At 41.3% G+C, this 21835-nt stretch overlaps 1 long non-coding RNA gene across 1 annotated transcript; it reads right to left on the bottom strand.

Annotated features, from left to right (window-relative positions):
• Window positions 1-836: 836 nt before the first annotated feature.
• LOC117522300 lies at window positions 837-20690 on the bottom strand. The gene is made up of 4 exons (XR_004564193.1): window positions 20679-20690; window positions 14218-14229; window positions 10158-10161; window positions 837-1008 (listed from the first exon to the last, which is right to left on the bottom strand). It is a non-coding gene; the product is annotated as an uncharacterized LOC117522300 (long non-coding RNA).
• Between the last annotated feature and the right edge of the window lie 1145 nt (window positions 20691-21835).

A 21835-nucleotide genomic window follows, 5' to 3' on the forward strand; every position in this document is an offset into this window, starting at 1 on the left:
GCAAAACCAAAAGTGTTGCGTTTATATTTTTGTTGAGTGTATATATATATACGTATATATATATATATATACGTATATATATATATATACATATATATATATACCCACAGACCCCCCCCCCCCCCCCCCCCCCCCCACCACCTTTTTAAGCATTTTTCGTTTTTTGCCTTTCAGCTTTTTGGGGGGGTTCCACCCCCAGACCCCCCTAATTAGAGCCCCCTGCCACTTTAATCATTTTTTTTTAATGTACATGTAAATTAATATTCAATGCTTTCAGTTAGTTGACAGTCGGGCTGCACAATATGGCCAAATTATCATATCTCAATATTGTCATATCAGTATGATATGACTATGATTTCACACAAAGTGCAGCAACAGTGAAAATTAAACATTCTTAAACAAAACAGTAATAATACCACACTCATTTTGCACTCATCATAAGGTTAGGATAATGTGCCCTCCCAAAGTCGGTCATTTCAAAGCGTCACAGAGTTTCACCTCGTTTCTGCTTCAAACTGACTTCAGAATGATTTAAGAGGTTTTATTTTATCATCTGATGGTTAATAATGACATTAATCCATTTGATCGCTTTGGGTGTAGAGACTCTGTCTCACAGGAGCTGCTGTGGTTGCAAATGACACGTGCAGTGGAGGCAGAGCGGACCAATTTTTAGGGGTGGACCGTTCGGTCTGCGACACCAGGCTGAGTGTCCTGGTTTTGATGATCAAAATATGGTCACCGTACAATATGTGCACCGATCTCCTCCTCTTGTTAATGCTGTGAACAGTTCATTTCGTTTGAAACTTCTTTAAAATCCTCCATATCGTCTTTCTGTCTGGAGCTTTTCTAACTGCAAAATGGCACTGATATTGTCGTTGGGTTTGCACCATAGATTTGGTCTCAAAGTAGAATTCTACCAGTTTCCCTTTTTGCTCGATTGTAAGCGGCATCCTCATTGGATCAGTCTCAAACTACAGCAGAAGAAAGTCCTCACATATATCTTAATGTCTGAAAATGAGAAATAGAATTCAGATTAGCCGTTGCAGAATTAGTCAAATGATTTTGTGGCACTTTCTTGGGGGACGCCCTGTACCCACTGTGTGTTTTGTTGTCAATATATATTTTTTCTTTTTAATCTGTTAACATGTTCAAAATAAAGATTTCCTTCATTAATTTCACTAGATGGTTGTTTTCAATTCAGTTTTGTTGTCTGTACATACAGGCTGTACATTCATCATTAACCTACAGATACAAGGCACCCAAATATTACACCATAAATAAAATAGTAAAAATGTTCTAAATATCAAATAATTTCACAACAATAAAAATGAAGTATTACAAATTCAGCTAAACACATATCTGTACTCTTTACCTTTAATACTGACTCATTTCGGGTGAACTATGGCTTGTTTTTCCAAGAATATCATGTTGACCAATTCATTATTCTTTGATTATTACTCAGTTTGTTGTCTGTGGAATCAGTCATTTGTCTGTGCACCTACAAATCAGTCTGGTTCATCTTAATATGAAAAGATCTGTTAATTTCGTATACTGTTTTTTTTTATATATAAAATAGGAAATGTTTTCTGTTATACTTGATTTCTGTTTTTATTAATATTTCAACATTTCAAACATGCTCTTTTACTGACATAATTATAAAGAAAAGAATTATACAGAAACACTGGTATATGGGTTTTATATATATATACACAGTACTGTAATTCTGCTGTTTCTATACAGAATATTGGAGGTTTGATCACACCCCTTCTGGTTTCTCGTCACTGTGACTGTAAGAACTGATTTCAAGGTATTGTTGCTGACTTATAAGGTCCTGAACTTAAGTCTTACGTGTCTCCTTGTACCCTGTGGTCACTGAATGCAGACTTACTCTGTGTCCAGAGAGTTAAAAAGAAGTCAGCAGGTTTTAGAACCTTTTCTTGCCGTGTTCCTGCCGTGCGACCAGCCTGCCCCTTGGGATTCGAACGGCAAATTCCATTGATTCTTTTAAGACCAGTCTTAAACATATTTATTTTCTATTGCCTATTATTAGTTTTATGATTTTTCTCCCAGAGGAGAAATTCACATGTTACGTCAGCTCTTAAAAACACACAAGGTGGGTGCAAGTAGAGGAAAATGTTCATCAAACAGCGTGTGCAAGGATAAGCAATAATAATACTTGTAACAGTACAAGACATAAGAATGAGGTAGAAATAGAATATGTGTGTGTGTATATTTATATACACACACACATATTCTAAAATGTATATACATACACACACACATATACATATGCATATATATAAACATGATTGGGATTGAAAAGGAGATAGGAGCATCTTCTTTACAGTATGTGAAATGGAGTTTAGATGTTGGTAAGATGACATTAGTGCAGGGATTTGTAAACGAGTTGTTGCATGTGATTTGTGAACATATTATTGCATGTGGTTTATTTTACAGTGTTATGTACAGCCTGACAGCAGCAGGGAGCAGTGTTGCATAAAGTACCAGAAAATCACACTTAAGTAAAAGTACAGATACCCATTAAAAAAAATGACTTTTGTAGAAGTTAAAGTCACTGATTGAAATGCTACTCAAGTAAAAGTCTTAAAGTATCTAGTATTTATTGTACTTAAGTACAGTGTTGTATAGTAATGAAGTAAAAAACACTTCACTACTGTACTTAAGTACGTTTTGGGAGACTGTACTTGAGTTTTTTTGAATTCAGTTTACTTTCACTTCACTACATTTCCAACCTTAATCGCATACTTCTACTCCAATACATTTTCTATGCGCCATGCCATTACTCGTTACAAAAAAAAAAAAAACACACACACACACGAAAAAAATCGTGTTTTCACCCAGAGACACCACTGATTATCGGCCTGACTGCAATGAAGTCAGGCTGATTTGTCATGAGGCATGTCCGGTAGGCTTTTTTTGCAGTTGTGCACTTGGGGGGTGTTTGTCGGGAAAATTATCATTTCTCTACATTGATTACAGACCTGCAGCGGGTCTGTAATCAACTTTTCTGCAGGTTTTTTGCTTTGAACCTTGAACCAATCAAAGCAGTGATTCGCAGGTCGAAACAGTGCTTCGATCTACGATTCGTGGATTATATTTCCCTTTATCCTAATTTTTTTTCCCGCCCTAAACCGTGAAGACCATATGTCTGAGAGTAATATTTAATATTTCTATGTTAAACGACCTGTTATGGTCTTCTGAAACAGTTTGATAGATGTATTTTTGTAACTAAAAACAGGACCGATGCTAACGCGTTAGCATGTCTATGGTGTTTTCATTGTTAAAGTAGCATTAAGCTGTTTGCATCAGCACGTTTGTGTTGATTTATTTTCTGTATAATTAATGGCTCAGCGTTCATTGTCATAAGAGTCAAATTGTAATTTTTTTAATTTATTTTTATTCATATATTATAGCAACAATAATAGTCTACATAATAGACAATAATAGTCAATAATAGACTAATAATATTACAGTACAATTTTAGAGAAAGAGACAAAGAACTAATGAAACAAAACACAACTGAAAAGATAAACCATGTAACAATGAAAATAAATAAATACATATAGAAATAAATAACTGTTTCCTGTGAACACCTAGTGAGTAGCCTACTCTCATTAAGGTTTTGAAACCTTGTTTCTGAAGTGTTTTTGTGTGATGTGCACAATTTTCAGTATTTTGACTAATACTATCAGTCATTTACAAGCCAAGATAAACTTTATATAAAAAAATCAGTCCGTTTTTGATTATTAACATTGTACTTTTACTTTCAATACCTGAGTACATTTAGGTGTACATTACTTGTCATACTTAAGTACAATAAATACTAGATACTTTAAAACTTTTACTTGAGTAGCATTTCAATCGGTTACTTGAACTTCTACCAAAGTCATTTTTTTTAATGGGTATCTGTACTTTTACTTAAGTGAGATTTTCCGGTACTTTATACAACACTGCTTAAGTATGACAAGTAATGTACAACTAAATATACTCAAGTATTGAAAGTAAAAGTCCAAGTAAATGTTAACAATCAAAAACGGACTGATTTTGTTATATAAAGTTTATCTAGGATTGTAAATTACTGGTAGTATTAGTCAAAATACTGAAAATTGTGCACATCACACAAACACTTCAGAAACAAGGTTTCAAAACCTAAATGAGAGTAGGCTACTCACTAGGTGTTCACAGGAAACAGTTATTTATTTCTATATGTTTTTATTTATTTTCATTGTTAAATGGTTTTCTGTTGTGTTTGTTTCATTAGGTTCTTTTGTCTCTTTCTCTAAAACTGTATTGAAACATTATTAGTCTATTATTATTGACTATTATTGTCTATTATGTAGACTATTATTGTTGTTGCTATAATATATGAATAAAATAAATTAAAAAAATTACAATTGACTCTTACAACATTAATTATACAGAAAACAAATCAACACAAACGTGTGCTGTGCGAACAGCTTAATGCTAACTTTAACATTGAACAACACCATAGACATGCTAACGTGTTAGCATCAGTCCTGTTTTTAAGTACAAAATACATCTATCAACTGTTTCAGAAGAAAAATATTAAATATTACTCACAGACATATGCTCTTCAGGGTTTTAGTGGGAAAAATTAGGATAAAGTGAATATAGCAATCAATCCACAAATCATAGATCGAAGCACTGCTTCGATTGGTTCAAGGTGCAAAGCAAAGCCGCGCTGCAGAAAAGTTGATTACAGACCCGCTGCAGGTCTGTAATCAATGCACAGAAATGATCATTTTCCTGACAAACACCCCCCCACGGTGCGCAACTGCAAAAAAGCCTATCGGACATTGCCCCAAGACAAATCGGCCTGACTTTGTTGAAGTCACTAGTAATCAGTGGTGTCTCTGGGTGAAAACACGACTTTTTTCGTGTGTGGGGTGTTTTTTTTTTTGTAACGAGCAACAGCATGGCGCATAGAAAATGTATCTGAGTAGGAAGTATGCAATTAAGGTCGGAAATGTAGTGAAGTAAAAGTGAAAGTAAGCGAACCAACCCTCTACTGGTGGTTGGCTCTCACTGCGGTATTGTATCACTTCCTTGTTCGGAGCACAGTGGTGTTTTGCTGTATCTGTTAGCTGTTTAATCTGCGCAGTTAGATTGATCTAGTTAAGTAGATAACGATTGTTTCACAGGTAATCTTCACGTGCCATAACTAAGCACTCCCTCTGCTGAATCACCTCTAAATTATTTACACATTATTCACGTTGCGTGTTTTTAGGAATCCGCTGGCTTAGCGCAGATACTAGCTCTTAGCGGTTTAGCCTGGCAGCTTCTCCTGTCTCTCCCGCACTTTTCTGCTCTGGGTGTGAAATGTTTAGTATTCCTCAGCCTCCTTTAGCCGTAATGGTACTTGTAATACGTGTAGTTATTCGTCGCTTTTGGAGGCCAGGCTGGGCGAATGTGGAGACTTGGCTCCGCACCCTTGGAAAATCCTACAGCTAGCCAGGCCCCTGTAGTCGGTGCGGACCAAGGTAGCTTAGCCGCCGTTAGTTCCCTTCCAGCAGATCCCGAGCAGCCGGGAAAGCAGGCGGACTGGGTGACTGTGAGGAAGAAGCGTAGTTCTAAACAGAAGCCCCGTTTACACCGCCAACCCGTTCACATTTCTAACCGTTTTTCCCCACTCGACGACACACCCGCCGAGGATCAAACTCTGGTTATTGGCGACTCTGTTTTGAGAAATGTGAAGTTAGTAACACCAGCAACCATAGTCAGTTGTCTTCCGGGGGCCAGAGCAGACGACATTGAAGGAAATTTGAAACTGCTGGCTAAGGCTAAGGATAAATTTGGTAAGATTGTAATTCACGATGGCGGTAATGACACCCGGTTACGCCAATCGGAGGTCACTAAAATTAACATTGAATCAGTGTTGTAACTTTGCAAAAACAATGTCGGACTCTGTAGTTTTCTCTGGGCCCCTCCCCCAATCGGACCGGGAGTGACATGTTAGCCGCATGTTCTCCCTGAATTGCTGGCTGTCTGAGTGGTGTCCAAAAAATGAGGTGGGCTTCATAGATAATTGGCAAAGCTTCTGGGGGAAAACCTGGTCTTGTTAGGAGAGACAGCATCCATCCCACTTTGGATGGAGCAGCTTTCATTTCTAGAAATCTGGCCAATTTTCTTAAATCCTCCAAACCGTGACTATCCAGGGTTGGGACCAGAAGCAGAGTTGTAGTCTTACACACCTCTCTGCAGCTTCTCTCCCCTGCCATCCCCTCATTACCCCATCCCCGTAGAGACGGTGCCTGCTCCCAGACCACCACAACCAGTAAAAATCTATTTAAGCATAAAAATTCAAAAGAAAAATAATATAGCACCTTCAACTGCACCACAGACTAAAACAGTTAAATGTGGTCTATTAAACATTAGGTCTCTCTCTTCTAAGTCCCTGTTAGTAAATGATATAATAATTGATCAACATATTGATTTATTCTGCCTTACAGAAACCTGGTTACAGCAGGATGAATATGTTAGTTTAAATGAGTCAACACCCCCGAGTCACACTAACTGCCAGAATGCTCGTAGCACGGGCCGAGGCGGAGGATTAGCAGCAATCTTCCATTCCAGCTTATTAATTAATCAAAAACCAGACAGAGCTTTAATTCATTTGAAAGCTTGACTCTTAGTCTTGTCCATCCAAATTGGAAGTCCAAAAAAACAGTTTTATTTGTTGTTATCTATCGTCCACCTGGTCGTTACTGTGAGTTTCTCTGTGAATTTTCGGACCTTTTGTCTGACTTAGTGCTTAGCTCAGATAAGATAATTATAGTGGGTGATTTTAACATCCACACAGATGCTGAGAATGACAGCCTCAACACTGCATTTAATCTATTGTTAGACTCGATTGGCTTTGCTCAAAATGTAAATGAGTCCACCCACCACTTTAATCATACCTTAGATCTTGTTCTGACTTATGGTATGGAAATTGCAGACTTAACAGTTAACTATAAAAAAAAAATTACTCATAACCATCCCAAAGACATATCGTTCTCTTTGGCTGCTTTCAGTGATGCCGGTATTTGGTTAGACTCTTTTTTCTCCATTGTTCTGTCTGAGTTATTTTATTAGTTACTTCCTCCAACCATCAACATGTCTATTAGACCCCATTCCTACCAGGCTGCTCAAGGAAGCCCTACCATTAATTAATGCTTCGATCTTAATATGATCAATCGGTCTTTATTAGTTGGCTATGTACCACAGGCTTTTAAGGTGGCAGTAATAAACCATTACTTAAAAAGCCATCACTTGACCAGCTATCTTAGCTAATTATAGGCCAATCTCCAACCTTCCTTTTCTCTCAAAAATTCTTGAAAGGGTAGTTGTAAAACAGCTAACTGATCATCTGCAGAGGAATGGTCTATTTGAAGAGTTTCAGTCAGGTTTTAGAATTCATCATAGTACAGAAACGCATTAGTGAAGGTTACAAATGATCTTCTTATGGCCTCGGACAGTGGACTCATCTCTGTGCTTGTTCTGTTAGACCTCAGTGCTGCTTTGATACTGTTGACCATAAATTTTATTACAGAGATTAGAGCATGCCATAGGTATTAAAGGCACTGCGCTGCGGTGGTTTGAATCATATTTATCTAACATTGATGTGATTATACCAATCATGCTTGAACCCTCGTGCGCATGCGTGAGTTTTTTTACGCGTGTCGGTGACGTCATTTCCCTGTGGGCAGACCTTGAGTGAGATGTGGTCCCACCCTCTCGGCTGAATTCCTTTGTTTCACACGCTGCTCGAGACGGCTGCGCGTTGCTTTATCAACACTTTTTTCTGGACCTGTGAGGAATATCCGAGTGGACACTATTTGAGAAATTCAGCTGGTTTTCGGTGAAAAGTTTAACAGCTGATAAGAGATTATGGGGTGTTTCTGTCGCTGTAAGGACTTCCCACGGAGCGGGACGTCGCGCAGCGCTTCCAGGTGCCGTCATCGGCCTGTTTCGACCTAAAAACATCCTAATTTAAGGCTTAATTCACCCAGGATGTCGTGAGAGAACAGAGAAGATTCAGAAAAGGCCGGCATGAGGATTTTATGCAGACATTCCACTGTTTAAGGACATTTTTTAATGAAAGACGTGTACGTAAAATCGCCTAGTCATTTCCGTGACGACTCGGTGAATCTGTGTGCGCCGCGACAGGAAAAACACCTCCGTGTTGAAAACCATTTGTAAAATTCAGGCGGCTTTTGATGGCTTTCAACAAGTGAGTAACTGAGAAATTGTTTAACAGCTTGGGCATGTCCGGCCCGACATGCGACTCTGCCCGCACGTTCTTTCATTACAAAATGTCCGTTAACAATGGAATGGCCGAATAAACTCCTCATGCCGACTTCTTCTGAAAGTTCTCTGTTCTCTGACGACTTAGTGGGTCAACAGAGCCTGAAATGTGGAAGTTTTCAACTTGAAACGGCGAGACGCTGCCGCCTCGAAGCGCAGTTCGCCGTCAGGCGCCGTGGGCCGTCCTTACGGCTACACTACCAGACCAAAATCTCTCATCAGCCGTTTAAAATTCTTTACCGAAAACCAGCTGAATTTATCGAATGGTGTCCATTCAGTTGTGCCTTACAGTTTTGAAAAAATTTTGATCAAACAAAGCAGCAGTCTCTGAGCCATTCCTAAACAATGAAAAAATCGACAAGAGGGTGGGCATCCTCACTCAAAGATGCCCACAGGCGAATGACGTAACCGACAGGCGTGAAAAAACTCTCGCATGCCCACGAGGGTTCAAGCATGTCTGATGTAATCACACGTGATTCAAATCCATATGGTTTTTTGAAAAAATAATAAGGTCGGATACTTTTCTAATAGACCTCGTAGATTACAGTTTGTCCATGTAAATGGGAATCTTCTTCACAGACTAAGGTTGATTATGGAGTTCCACAAGGTTCTGTGCTAGGATCAATTTTATTCACTTTATACAGCTTCCCTTAGGCAGTATTATTAGACAGCATTGCTTAAATTTTCATTGTTACGCAGATGATACTCAGCTTTATCTATCCATGAAGCCAGAGGACACACACCAATTAGCTAAACTGCAGGATTGTCTTACAGACATAAAGACATGGATGACCTCTAATTTCCTGCTTTTAAACTCAGATTAAAACTGAAGTTATTGTACTGGCCCCACAAATCTTAGAAACATGGTGTCTAACCAGATCCTTACTCTGGATGGCATTACCCTGACCTCTAGTAATACTGTGAGAAATCTTGGAGTCATTTTTGATCAGGATATGTCATTCAATGCGCATATTAAACAAATATGTAGGACTGCTTTTTTGCATTTGCGCAATATCTCTAAAATTAGAAAGGTCTTGGCTCAGAGTGATGCTGAAAAACTAATTCATGCATTTATTTCCTCTAGGCTGGACTATTCTTCTTCTTTGTCTTCGGCTGTTCCCGTTAGGGGTCGCCACAGCAGATCAATCATTTCCATCTCACCCTGTCCTCTGTATCTTCCTCTGTCACACCAACCACCTGCATGTCCTCCTCAGCACATCCAGGAACCTCCTATTTGGTCTCCCTCTTTTTCCTCCTGCCTGGTGGCTCCATCCTCAGCATCCTTCTCCCTATATACCCTGGGTCCCTCCTCTGCACATGTCCAAACCATCTCAATCTCGCCTCTCTGACTTTGTCTCCAAACCGTCTCACCTGAGCTGTCCCTCTGATATGTTGTCCATTCTTGTCACTCCCAAAGAGAATCTCAACATCTTCAGCCTGCTGCCACCTCCAGCTCTGCCTCCTGTCTTTTTGTTAGTGCCACTGTCTCTAAACCGTACAACATAGCTGGTCTCACTACTGTTTTGTAAACTTTCCCCTTCACTCTTGCTGATATCTTCGGTCACAAATCACTCCTGCCACCTTTCTCCACCCACTCCACCCTGCCTGCACCTCTCTTCTTCACCTCTCTACCACACTCTCCAATTACTTTGAACAGTTGACCCCAAATATTTATACTTCATCTACTTTCACTTCAACTCCTTGTAACTGCACTATTCCACTGAGGCTCCCTCTCATTTCACAACACATATGGACTCAGTCTTTCTTCTACTGACTTTCATTCCTCTTCTCTCCAAAGCTAATCTCCACTTCTCCAGACTAGACTCAACTTGGCTGGAATTGCAACTAGGCTGGACTATTGTAATTCATTATATCAGGTTGTCCCTAAAAGTTCCCTGAAAGCCTTCAGTAATCAAAATGCTGTCAGCTAGACGTACCTGACAGGGACTAGGAGAGAGCAATATCTCACCCATATTGGCCTCTCTTCATTGGCTTCCTGTTAATTCTAGAATAGAATTTAAAATTCTTCTTCTTACTTATAAGGTTTTTGAATAATCAGGTCCCATCTTATCTTAGGGACCTCATAGTACCATATCACCCCAATAGAGCGCTTCGCTCTCAGAACTGCAGGCTTACTTGTAGTTCCTAGGGTTTGTAAGAGTAGAATGGGAGGCAGAGCCTTCAGCTTTCAGGCTCCTCTCCTGTGGAACCAGCTCCCAATTACTATACAACACTGGCAGGGAGGAACGACCTGCGGTATCGTTCCTTCTTGCACTGAGGGTGCCTCAGTCTGTCACTGAACGAGCTGGTCAGCTCCACTACAGTCCAGTGCAGAGGGTGAGAGAAGTGTCCATGATGGATTTGAACTTGGTTAACAACCTCCTCTCAGCCACCTCCTCCAGAGAGTCCAGAGGACAGGCCCAGGACTTTCTGACAGCTTGTTCAGTCTCTTTCTCTCGCTCTGTGCTGCCCGGGGCCCAACAGACGACAGCATAGAGGAGAGCAGAGGCTATCACAGAGTCATAGAAGGTCTTAAGCAGAGGCCTGCTCACTCCAAAGGATCTCAGTCTCCTCAGGAGGTTGAGGCGACTCTGGCTTTTTTTGTACAGGGCGTCGGTGTTGTGAGTTCAGTCCAGTTTGTTGTTGAGGTGAACACCCAGGTATCTGAAACTGTCCACAGACTCTATGTCCTCCCCCTGGATGTTCACTGGTGGGTGAGGTGGTGGTTTCCTCCTGAAGTCGATCACCTTCTCCTTCATCTTACTGGTGTTGAGACACAAGTGGTTGTGCTCACACCAATCCATCAAGTCTGTGATGACCGACCGTTACTCCAGCTCGTTCCCCTCAGGCACGCAACCCACAATGGCGGAGTCATCAGAGAACTTCTGGAGGTGGCAACTGTCCGTGTATAGGTGAAGTCCAAGGTGTAAAGGGTGAAGAGGAAAGGCGAGAGGACGGTGCCCTGGGGGCCCCAGTGCTGCACTTTACCACCTCAGACTGGCAGCCGCACGTACTGCGGGCAGTCAGTGAGGTAGTCGATGGTCCATGCAGCGAGGTGTCCATCCACACCTGCGTCCTCCAGCTTCCCCCGCAGCAGCGCCAGTCTGATGGTGTTGAAAGCGCTGGAGAAATCACAGAACATGACTCTCACAGCGCTCCCGTCGGTCTCCAGTGGGTGAGCACTCGCTGCAGTAGGTAGATGACAGCATCATCTACCCCAATGTCGGACGTGTAGGCGAACTGCAGTGGGTCCAGGGTGTCGCTAACCACGGTGCGGAAGTGAGACAGGATGAGTCATTCCATGGTCTTCATGATGTGGGAGGTCAGTGCAACTGGTCTGTAGTGGGCCAGTTCCTTGGCGTGCGGTGTTTTGGGAACTGGGACCACACAGGAGGTCTTCCACAGGGTGGGGACCACCCCCAGGCTGAGGCTTATGTTGAAGATGTGGCTGAGGACCTCACAGAGCTCATCTGCACAGGTCCTTAGTAGCCTCGGGGGGATCCCATCAGGTCCTGCTGCTTTCCTCTGCTTCAGCCACAGGAGCTGGCCTCTCACCTCGGTTGGAGTTACAGTGGGGGGAGCTGAGGTGGGCTGGTGCTGAATACAGTTGCGGGGGAGGAGGGACGAGGTCCGGGGTGCAGTGGAGGTGACCAGGGGGGTAGAAGGTGGGGGGTCAGAGGGACTGTAGGGCTGGCTGCTGAGACATGTGGAGGGCCCGAGAGCAGGCAGGGGGGCAGGCGTAGAGGAGCCAAAACGGTTAAAGTAACTGCTTAGCTCCTCTGGGAACCAAGAATCCCCATCTGCAGTCCTGCTGGCAGCCTGCCCAAATCCGGAGGCGGTTCTTGAGGCATCTCCACACGTCTCTAATGTTGTTCCGGGCCAGCTGCTCCTCCATCTTCCCTCCATACCCCTTCTTGGCTGCCTGGATCTTCCACTGGAGCTCCTGTTGGACTCTACGCTGCTCCTCTCTGTCTCCTGAGTTGAAAGCCCTCGTCTTCTGGTTCATCAGGACCTTCAGCTCGGGAGTCACCCAGGGGTGGTTGTTGGGAAAGCACCGTACCCTCCAGGTGGGCACAGTGCTCTCCACACAGACGTTCATGTAGTCAGTGACACACTGGGTCAGGCCGTTGATGTCTTCACCATAAGAGTTTTGAAACATGCTCCTGTCTGTGGTTCTGAAACAGTCCCTCATCCTCTCAGTGGCCTCTTCAGTCCAGAGTTTCACTTTTACTGGTTTCTTTTCACCCTGGGTGTTGTATTGGGGGAGCAGATAGAGAGATTGTGATCAGAGTTGTCCCAGCGGGGGGAGGGGGGTGGAGGTGTAAGCGTCCTCACATTGGCGGTAAAAGAGGTCCAGTATTGTATTGTCCCTGGTTTTACATGTGACGTACTGGGTGAACGTGGGGAGGATGGCAGAGGGGAGGCGTGATTAAAGTCCCCGGTGATGAGGAGGAGGGCACGTGGGTGTTGCGTCTGCAGCCGTGGGACGTGCTGTGAATCCGCTCACAGGCAGCGGCGGCGTCCGCAGAGGGAGGAATATACGTGCAGAGCGTAATCACCTTCCAAACTCCTGTGGGAGATAGTACGGCCTCATGCTCCACCGCGAGTAGCTCGACTTCTGCCTCCACCCCCACTTATTCTGCTTGTACAAAATTGTTTATTGGTGTAATTGTTTTTCCTCTGTGATAAGGGGTCTTGTTTTTAATGTTGTCCTGGAGTTTGTCAGTACTTGTTGATTTTTTTTTTTTTCATCATTTAACGTACTTCATACAAGATATTTACTTTATAACGAAATGTATATTTATTATTTTTTATTGATGTAGAAAAATAAATATATGCTGGCAGTTTTTAATTTCTCACTGTCTGCTTGATCAGCTAAAACTTCTGTGGAAACAACAACAAAGAAACACTTTCTGTGGGAGAAAGTGATGCGGTTGGTGATGGTTTCATTTCTCTTAAAATCTGGTTCTGAGGTGTTTGTTGCAGCACTGATTAAAGCTCTCGCTCCCAGTCTGTTGACTGGAGTATAACGGCTCACATGGACGGAAAAACCGAAGCCTGCCTACAAATTATGTGGCTTCCTGCAGAGGGGAAACACCACAGCAAAAGTGTGATTTTTTTTTTTTTTTTTCTTTAAATGGAGAGGCCTTTTTTTTCTCTGAAAACAAGACTTTTTAATTGCTAATATTTGAAATAATTCAAAATCAGCTGTACAAAAAAAAGCATAAAAATCAGAAGTTGCAAATGTTTATTTTCACAATAAGTCATTTCAGCTCACATACTAAAATAATGTACAATATCAAAATAATCTACATACTGATAACCTTCTGATGAAAAATAAGCAAACTCCAAGCTACAGAATTTTTTTTTTTTTTTCACTCTCAGGCCTCTGATGATGTTTTACTGTAAATAAGACTGTTTGTGTGTGTGTGTGTGTGTGTGTGTGTGTGTGTGTGTGTGTGTGTGTGTGTGTGTGTGTGTGTGTGTGTGTGTGTGTGTGTGTGTGTGTGTGTGTGTCACTGGGTTATTTTCTCGTAGGTGGGAGAGTCACGTTTCTTCCTGAATCCATAAATGTCAGCGTATGACAGTAATACCACAACACATACAGTACACACGCCTACACACATACATACGTGTACATGATTCTCAGAAGAAACACGTAACATTTTTCAGTGATATGCCTGAGCTGAATGTCTGAGAATTAATGTCAGTCAATTCTATCCAGCACAGAACAGGACAAAAAAAAAAAAAAAAAAAAATCACCCTTTGATTTGGAGCTTTTGAAGCCGATGTGAAAGTGATGTGGTTTACATGTGGGGGAAGTAAGATCGAAACTGTGGATCACAGAGGAAAAATGTAAAATATCCGCCTTTAGGATGTTGACACCACGAAAAAAAAAAACTCATTTGATTTTGATCTTACATTTCCACAATGTAAACTATAGAAATAAAACAAGCACAAAAACACATCAAGCAGCTGCACAACTCTTTTTTTTTTTTTCCCCACTTCATTCCAATATGCAAATCAGTTACTTGAACAAGTTCCGCTGTTTAATGAAAGTCCTACGTTACATTTGAATTGATTACAGTGGACACAGAAAGTCTACACCTTTTTCATTTCTTTATGCCATTTAAAAAAATAAATAAAAATAAATAAATCTGGCTTCTCTATATTAAAATTTCTAAAATTATCCCCATTAAACTCTAGATGAAAACAGATCTCTACAACATGATATAAACTAAATAATAAAAAGTATCTAAATGACTGGCTGCATAGATATGGCTCATTTACTATACCAGACCATACTGTTTATATTTGTTAATAAATGTGAATCAAGTCCAAGACATCTCTAGTGACTTGAAAATGTTGTTTGAAAGAATGTTGTTGAAAGACTTGTTGAAAGAAACCTGGCTGTAAAAGTGATGATTTGCTTGTGTTATAACTAAACTGCCATTCCTGTAGGGAAGTATGACTTTCCATTACTTTAAACCACTTTTGGTGCATCATTTTGAAACCTCCTTATTTCACTTAGGGTCCCAGGGGGAGCTGAAGCCTCACACCAGTTATTTATTCTGTTTCGTATGAAATACAAAGTACTGTTTTTGTAATTGTAAAATATTTATCCACCGTTAGTCAAAGTTTGTGTTTTTTCCAGCTTTTTTTCTCCTTAAAACATGAATTGTCTAATAATTTGTGTTTGCATGTTGCTGTATTTATCACACACTCATCTTCAACCGCTTATCCGGGCCCGGGCCGCAGGGTGGCTGTATTTATTTATTTACTCACAGTGCAGAATATATTATTTAGGATGTTAACTTTTGTGTGAATGTTATATCCACATTTGAGTCACGGGGATGGGAACTTTCTCCTTGGTTGTACAAGAACACACACCGCAAAGGTAGTTTTCTTCCCATTTACAAGCTGCAAGTTTCAGGATAAACGGGAACAGGTCGTAGTTTCCCTGTAAGTTACAGGATGGGTACAATTCATCTGGCCAAAGTTACCATTTCAGCGCAGGGAAAACTTCACCCATTATGGCACATTTTCTAGTGAATCAAATTTTTAGCCTTCAAGATACTCTTGTGTCTTATGGGCAAACTGTGTTGTCATTTTACCTCTGCAATGAAGTGGAGGAGGTATGTTTTCACCCCTGTTTGTTTTTTGTCGATTGTGAACAGCCTGGAGCCCACAGTTGGTTATTGAATGTGTGAAGCCATTTATTGTCAAACAACTACGTTAAATCTTTTTAAATCATGACAACAGAAACTAACCAAATGACCCTGATCATACGTTTACATACCCTGGTGATTTTGGACTGATAACATGCACACAAGTGACACAACACGTTTGGCATGGCTACAAAAGGTACCATCCTCACCTGTGAGCTGTTTGCTTGTAATCAGTGTGTGTGTAGAAAAGTCAGGGAGTTTCTGGGCTCCTGACAGACCCTTGCATCTTTCATCCACTGCTGCACTGAAGTTTCTGGTTTCTGAGTCACAGGGAAAGCAAAAGAATTGTCAAAGAAAGGTCATTGAAACTGTATAAAACAGGAAGGAGATATAAAAAGATATCCAAGGGTCGAGAAGCCCATCAGCAGTGTTCAGCAGGGGTTTCAATCAACTCTCTCCTCTCTCACCAGCCTCTACTGGTGGTTGGCTCTCACTGCGGTATTGTATCACTTCCTGTTCCGGAGCACAGCAGTGTTTTGCTGTATCTGTTAGTTGTTTAATCTGCGCAGTTAGATTGATCTAAGTTACCTAGGATAACGATTTGTTTCACGTGCCTTAACTAAGCACTCCCTCTGCTGAATCACCTCTAAATTATTTACACATTATTCACTTTGTGTGTTTTTAGGAATCTGCTAGCTTAGCGCAGCTACTAGCTCTAGCCGGTTTAGCATGGTGGCTTCTCCTGTCTCTCCTGCAACTTTTCTGCTCTGGGTGTGAAATGTTAGTTATTCCTCGGCCTCCTTTAGCAGTAATGGACTTGTAATAAGTGTAGCTTATTCGTAGCTTTGGAGGCCAGGCTGGGCGAATTGGAGACTCGGCTCCGCACCGTGGAAAATTCTACAGCTAGCCAGGCCCCTGTACTCGGTGCAGACCAAGGTAGCTTAGCCACCGTTAGTTCCCTTCCAGCAGATCCCGAGCAGCCGGGAAAGCAGGCCGACTGGGTGACTGTGAGGAAGAAGCGTAGTTCTAAACAGAAGCCCTGTGTACACCACCAACCCGTTCACATTTCTAACCGTTTTCCCCACTCGACGACACACCCGCCGAGGATCAAACTCTGGTTATTGGCGACTCTGTTTTGAGAAATGTGAAGTTAGCGACACCAGCACCATAGTCGTTGTCTTCCGGGGGCCAGAGCAGGCGACATTGAAGGAAATTTGAAACTGCTGGCTAAGGCTAAGCGTAAATTTGTTAAGATTGTAATTCACGTCGGCAGTAATGACACCCGGTTACACCAATCGGAGGTCACTAAAATTAACATTGAATCGGTGTGTAACTTTGCAAAAACAATGTCGGACTCTGTAGTTTTCTCTGGGCCGCTCCCCAATCGGACCGGGAGTGACATGTTTAACTGCATGTTCAACCGCATGTTCTCCCTGAATTGCTGGCTGTCTGAGTGGTGTCCAAAAAATGAGGTGGGCTTCATAGATAATTGGCAAAGCTTCTGGGGAAAACCTGGTCTTGTTAGGAGAGACGGCATCCATCCCACTTTGGATGGAGCAGCTCTCATTTGTAGAAATCTGACCAATTTTCTTAAATCCTCCAAACCGTGACTATCCAGGGTTGGGACCAGGAAGCAGAGTTGTAGTCTTACACACCTCTCTGCAGCTTCTCTCCCCTGCCATCCCCTCATACCCCATCCCCGTAGAGACGGTGCCTGCTCCCAGACCACCAACACCAGTAAAAATCTATTTAAGCATAAAATTCAAAAAGAAAAAATAATATAGCCCTTCAACTGCACCACAGACTAAAACAGTTAAATGTTGGTCTATTAAACATTAGGTCTCTCTCTTCTAAGTCCCTGTTAGTAAATGATATATATTGATCAACATAGTGATTTTATTCTGCCTTACAGAAACCTGGTTACAGCAGGATGAATATGTTAGTTTAAATGAGTCAAACACCCCGAGTCACACTAACTGCCAGAATGCTCGTAGCACGGGCCGAGGCGGAGGATTAGCAGCAATCTTCCATTCCAGCTTATTAATTAATCAAAAACCCAGACAAAGCTTTAATTCATTTAAAAAATGCTCGACTCTTAGTCTTGTCCATCCAAATTGGAAGTCCCAAAAACCAGTTTTATTTGTTATTATCTATCGTCCACCTGGTCGTTACTGTGAGTTTCTCTGTGAATTTTCAGACCTTTTGTCTGACTTAGTGCTTAGCTCAGATAACATAATTATAGTGGGCAGTTTTAACATCCACACAGATGCTGAGAATGACAGCCTCAACACTGCATTTAATCTATTATTAGACTCAATTGGCTTTGCTCAAAATGTAAATGAGTCCGCCCACCACTTTAATCATATCTTAGATCTTGTTATGACTTATGGTATGGAAATTGAAGACTTAACAGTATTCCCTGAAAACTCCCTTCTGTCTGATCATTTCTTAATAACATTTACATTTACTCTGATGGACTACCCAGCAGTGGGGAATAAGTTTCATTACACTAGAAGTCTTTCAGAAAGCGCTGTAACTAGGTTTAAGGATATGATTCCTTCTTTATGTTCTCTAATGCCATATCCCAACACAGTGCAGAGTAGCTACCTAAACTCTGTAAGTGAGATAGAGTATCTCGTCAATAGTTTTACATCCTCATTAAAGACAACTTTGGATGCTGTAGCTCCTCTGAAAAAGAGAGCTTTAAATCAGAAGTGCCTGACTCCGTGGTATAACTCACAAACTCGTAGCTTAAAGCAGATAACCTGTAAGTTGGAGAGGAAATGGCATCTCACTAATTTAGAAGATCTTCACTTAGCCAGGAAAAGAGTCTGTTGCTCTATAAAAAGCCCTCCGTAAAGCTAGGACATCTTACTACTCATCACTAATTGAAGAAAATAAGAACAACCCCAGGTTTCTTTTCAGCACTGTAGCCAGGCTGACAAAGAGTCAGAGCTCTATTGAGCCGAGTATTCCTTTAACTTTAACTAGTAATGACTTCATGACTTTCTTTGCTAATAAAATTTTAACTATAGAGAAAAAAATTACTCATAACCATCCCAAAGATGTATCGTATCTTTGGCTGCTTTCAGTGATGCCGGTATTTGGTTAGACTCTTTCTCTCCGATTCTTCTATCTGAGTTATTTTCATTAGTTACTTCCTCCAAACCATTAACATGTCTATTAGACCCCATTCCTACCAGGCTGCTCAAGGAAGCCCTACCATTAATTAATGCTTCGATCTTAAATATGATCAATCTATCTTTATTAGTTGGCTATGTACCACAGGCTTTTAAGGTGGCAGTAATTAAACCATTACTTAAAAGCCATCACTTGACCCAGCTATCTTACCTAATTATAGGCCAATCTCCAACCTTCCTTTTCTCTCAAAAATTCTTGAAAGGGTAGTTGTAAAACAGCTAACTGATCATCTGCAGAGGAATGGTCTATTTGAAGAGTTTCAGTCAGGTTTTGAATTCATCATAGTACAGAAACAGCATTAGTGAAGGTTAGAAATGATCTTCTTATGGCCTCAGACAGTGGACTCATCTCTGTGGTTGTTCTGTTAGACCTCAGTGCTGCTTTTGATACTGTTGACCATAAAATTTTATTACAGAGATTAGAGCATGCCATAGGTATTAAAGGCACTGCGCGGTGGTGGTTTGAATCATATTTATCTAACAGATTAAATTTGTTCATGTAAATGGGGAATCTTCTCCACAGACTAAGGTAATTATGGAGTTCCACAAGGTTCTGTGCTAGGACCAATTTTATTCAACTTTATACATGTTTCCCTTAGGCAGTATTATTAGACAGCATTGCTTAAATTTTCATTGTTACACAGATGATACCCAGCTTTATCTATCCATGAAGCCAGAGGACACACACCAATGAGCGAAACTGCAGGATTGTCTTACAGACATAAAGACATGGATGACCTCTAATTTCCTGCTTTTAAACTCAGATAAAACTGAAGTTATTGTATTTGGCCCCACAAATCTTAGAAACATGGTGTCTAACCAGATCCTTACTCTGGATGGCATTACCCTGACCTCTAGTAATACTGTGAGAAATCTTGGAGTCATTTTTGATCAGGATATGTCATTCAATGCGCATATTAAACAAATATGTAGGACTGCTTTTTTGCATTTGCGCAACATCTCTAAAATTAGAAAGGTCTTGTCTCAGAGTGATGCTGAAAAAACTAATTCATGCATTTATTTCCTCTAGGCTGGACTATTGTAATTCATTATTATCAGGTTGTCCTAAAAGTTCCCTGAAAAGCCTTCAGTTAATTCAAAATGCTGCAGCTAGAGTGCTAACAGGGACTAGAAGGAGAGAGCATATCTCACCCATATTGGTCTCTCTTCATTGGCTTCCTGTTAATTCTAGAATAGAATTTAAAATTCTTCTTCTTACTTATAGGTTTTGAATAATCAGGTCCCATCTTATCTTAGTGACCTCATAGTACCATATCACCCCAATAGAGTGCTTCGCTCTCAGACTGCAGGCTTACTTGTAGTTCCTAGGGTTTGTAAGAGTAGAATGGGAGGCAGAGCCTTCAGCTTTCAGGCTCCTCTCCTGTGGAACCAGCTCCCAATTCGGATCAGGGAGACAGACACCCTCTCTCTTTTAAGATTAGGCTTAAAACTTTCCTTTTGCTAAAGCTTATAGTTAGGGCTGGATCAGGTGACCCTGAGCCATCCCTTAGTTATGCTGCTATAGACTTAGACTGCTGGGGGGTTCCCATGATGCACTGAGTGTTTCTTTCTCTTTTGCTCTGTATGCACCACTCTGCATTTAATCATTAGTGATGATCTCTGCTCCCTCCACAGCATGTCTTTTTCCTGGTTCTCTCTCCTCACCCCCACCAGTCCCAGCAGAAGACTGCCCCTCCCTGAGCCTGGTTCTGCTGGAGGTTTCTTCCTGTTAAAAGGGAGTTTTTCCTTCCCACTGTTGCCAAGTGCTTGCTCACAGGGGGTCGTTTTGACCGTTGGGGTTTTTCCGTAATTATTGTATGGCCTTGCCTTACAATATAAGGCGCCTTGGGGCAACTGTTTGTTGTGATTTGGCGCTATATAAATAAAATTGATTTGATTTGATTGATTTGATTCAGACTCTAATTAAGAACTGGAAAATTAGGGATTCTGTTGGAACCAAACCTCGGTCAGGTAGACCAACAAAAATTTCAGAAGTGACTGCCAGGATAATTGTTCAGGATGCAAAGAAAAACCCACAAATAACTTCAGCTGAAATACAGGACTCTGGAAAAAAAAAGTGGTGTAACTGTTTCAAGATGCACAATAAGGGGACACTTGAAGAAAAATGGGCTGCAAGGCAGAGTCGCCAAAAGAAAGCCATTACCTGCGTAAATGCCATAAAGTATCCCATTTACAATAAAAAAAACAGCACAGAAAACAAGGTCATTTGGAGTGATGAGACCAAAATTGAACTTTTGGCCACAACCATAAACATTATAATTTGGAGAGGAGTTAACAAAGCCTATGATGAAAGGTACCCTTCCTACTGTGAAGCACAGAGGTGGATCGCCGATGTTTTGGGGATGTGTGAGCTACAAAGCACAGGAAACTTGGTCAAAATTGATGGCAGGATGAATGCAGCATGTTATCAGAAAATGCTGGAGGAAAATTTGCACTCATCAGCCCGGACGTTGCGCATGGGACATACTTGGACATTCCAACATGACAATGATACAAAACACAAGGCCAAGTTGACCTGTCACTGGCTACAGCAGAATAAAGTGAAGGTTCTAGAGTGGCCATCTCAGTTTCCTGGCCATCTAGTCCTCTCTGAGAGATCTCAAACATGCAGTTCATGCAAGACAGCCCGGGAATTTACAGGAACTGGAGGCTTTTTGCCAAGAACAATGGGCAGGTTTACCATCAGAGAAAATAAAGAGCCTTGTCCATAACTACCACTAAAGACTCCAAGGTGTCATTGATGTTAAAGGGGACAATACATGATATTAAGAACTGGGGTATGTAAACTTTTCAGGGTCATTTGGGTAGTTTCTGTCATTATGATTTAAAAAGCATAAACACAGTTGTTTGATAATAAATGGCTTCACCAACCACTAACCATGATTGAAAAAAGTTGTGTGCTATTCATATTCTCTGAAAAACGCCCCCCCCCCCCCCCCCAAAAAAAAAAATCTGTAAGGGTATGTGAACTATGAGCACAACTGTATATATATATTTAGAACCACTAATCGGAATAAGTTGGGATGATATGGAAAATGCAAATTTAAAATAAGGGAGTGATTCTTACATATACTTTGTCTTCTCTTTCATTGCAGATCATACGAACTAAAAGATATT

Source organism: Thalassophryne amazonica, chromosome 12 (genome assembly GCF_902500255.1).
Source record: "Thalassophryne amazonica chromosome 12, fThaAma1.1, whole genome shotgun sequence".
NCBI lineage: Eukaryota > Metazoa > Chordata > Actinopteri > Batrachoidiformes > Batrachoididae > Thalassophryne > Thalassophryne amazonica.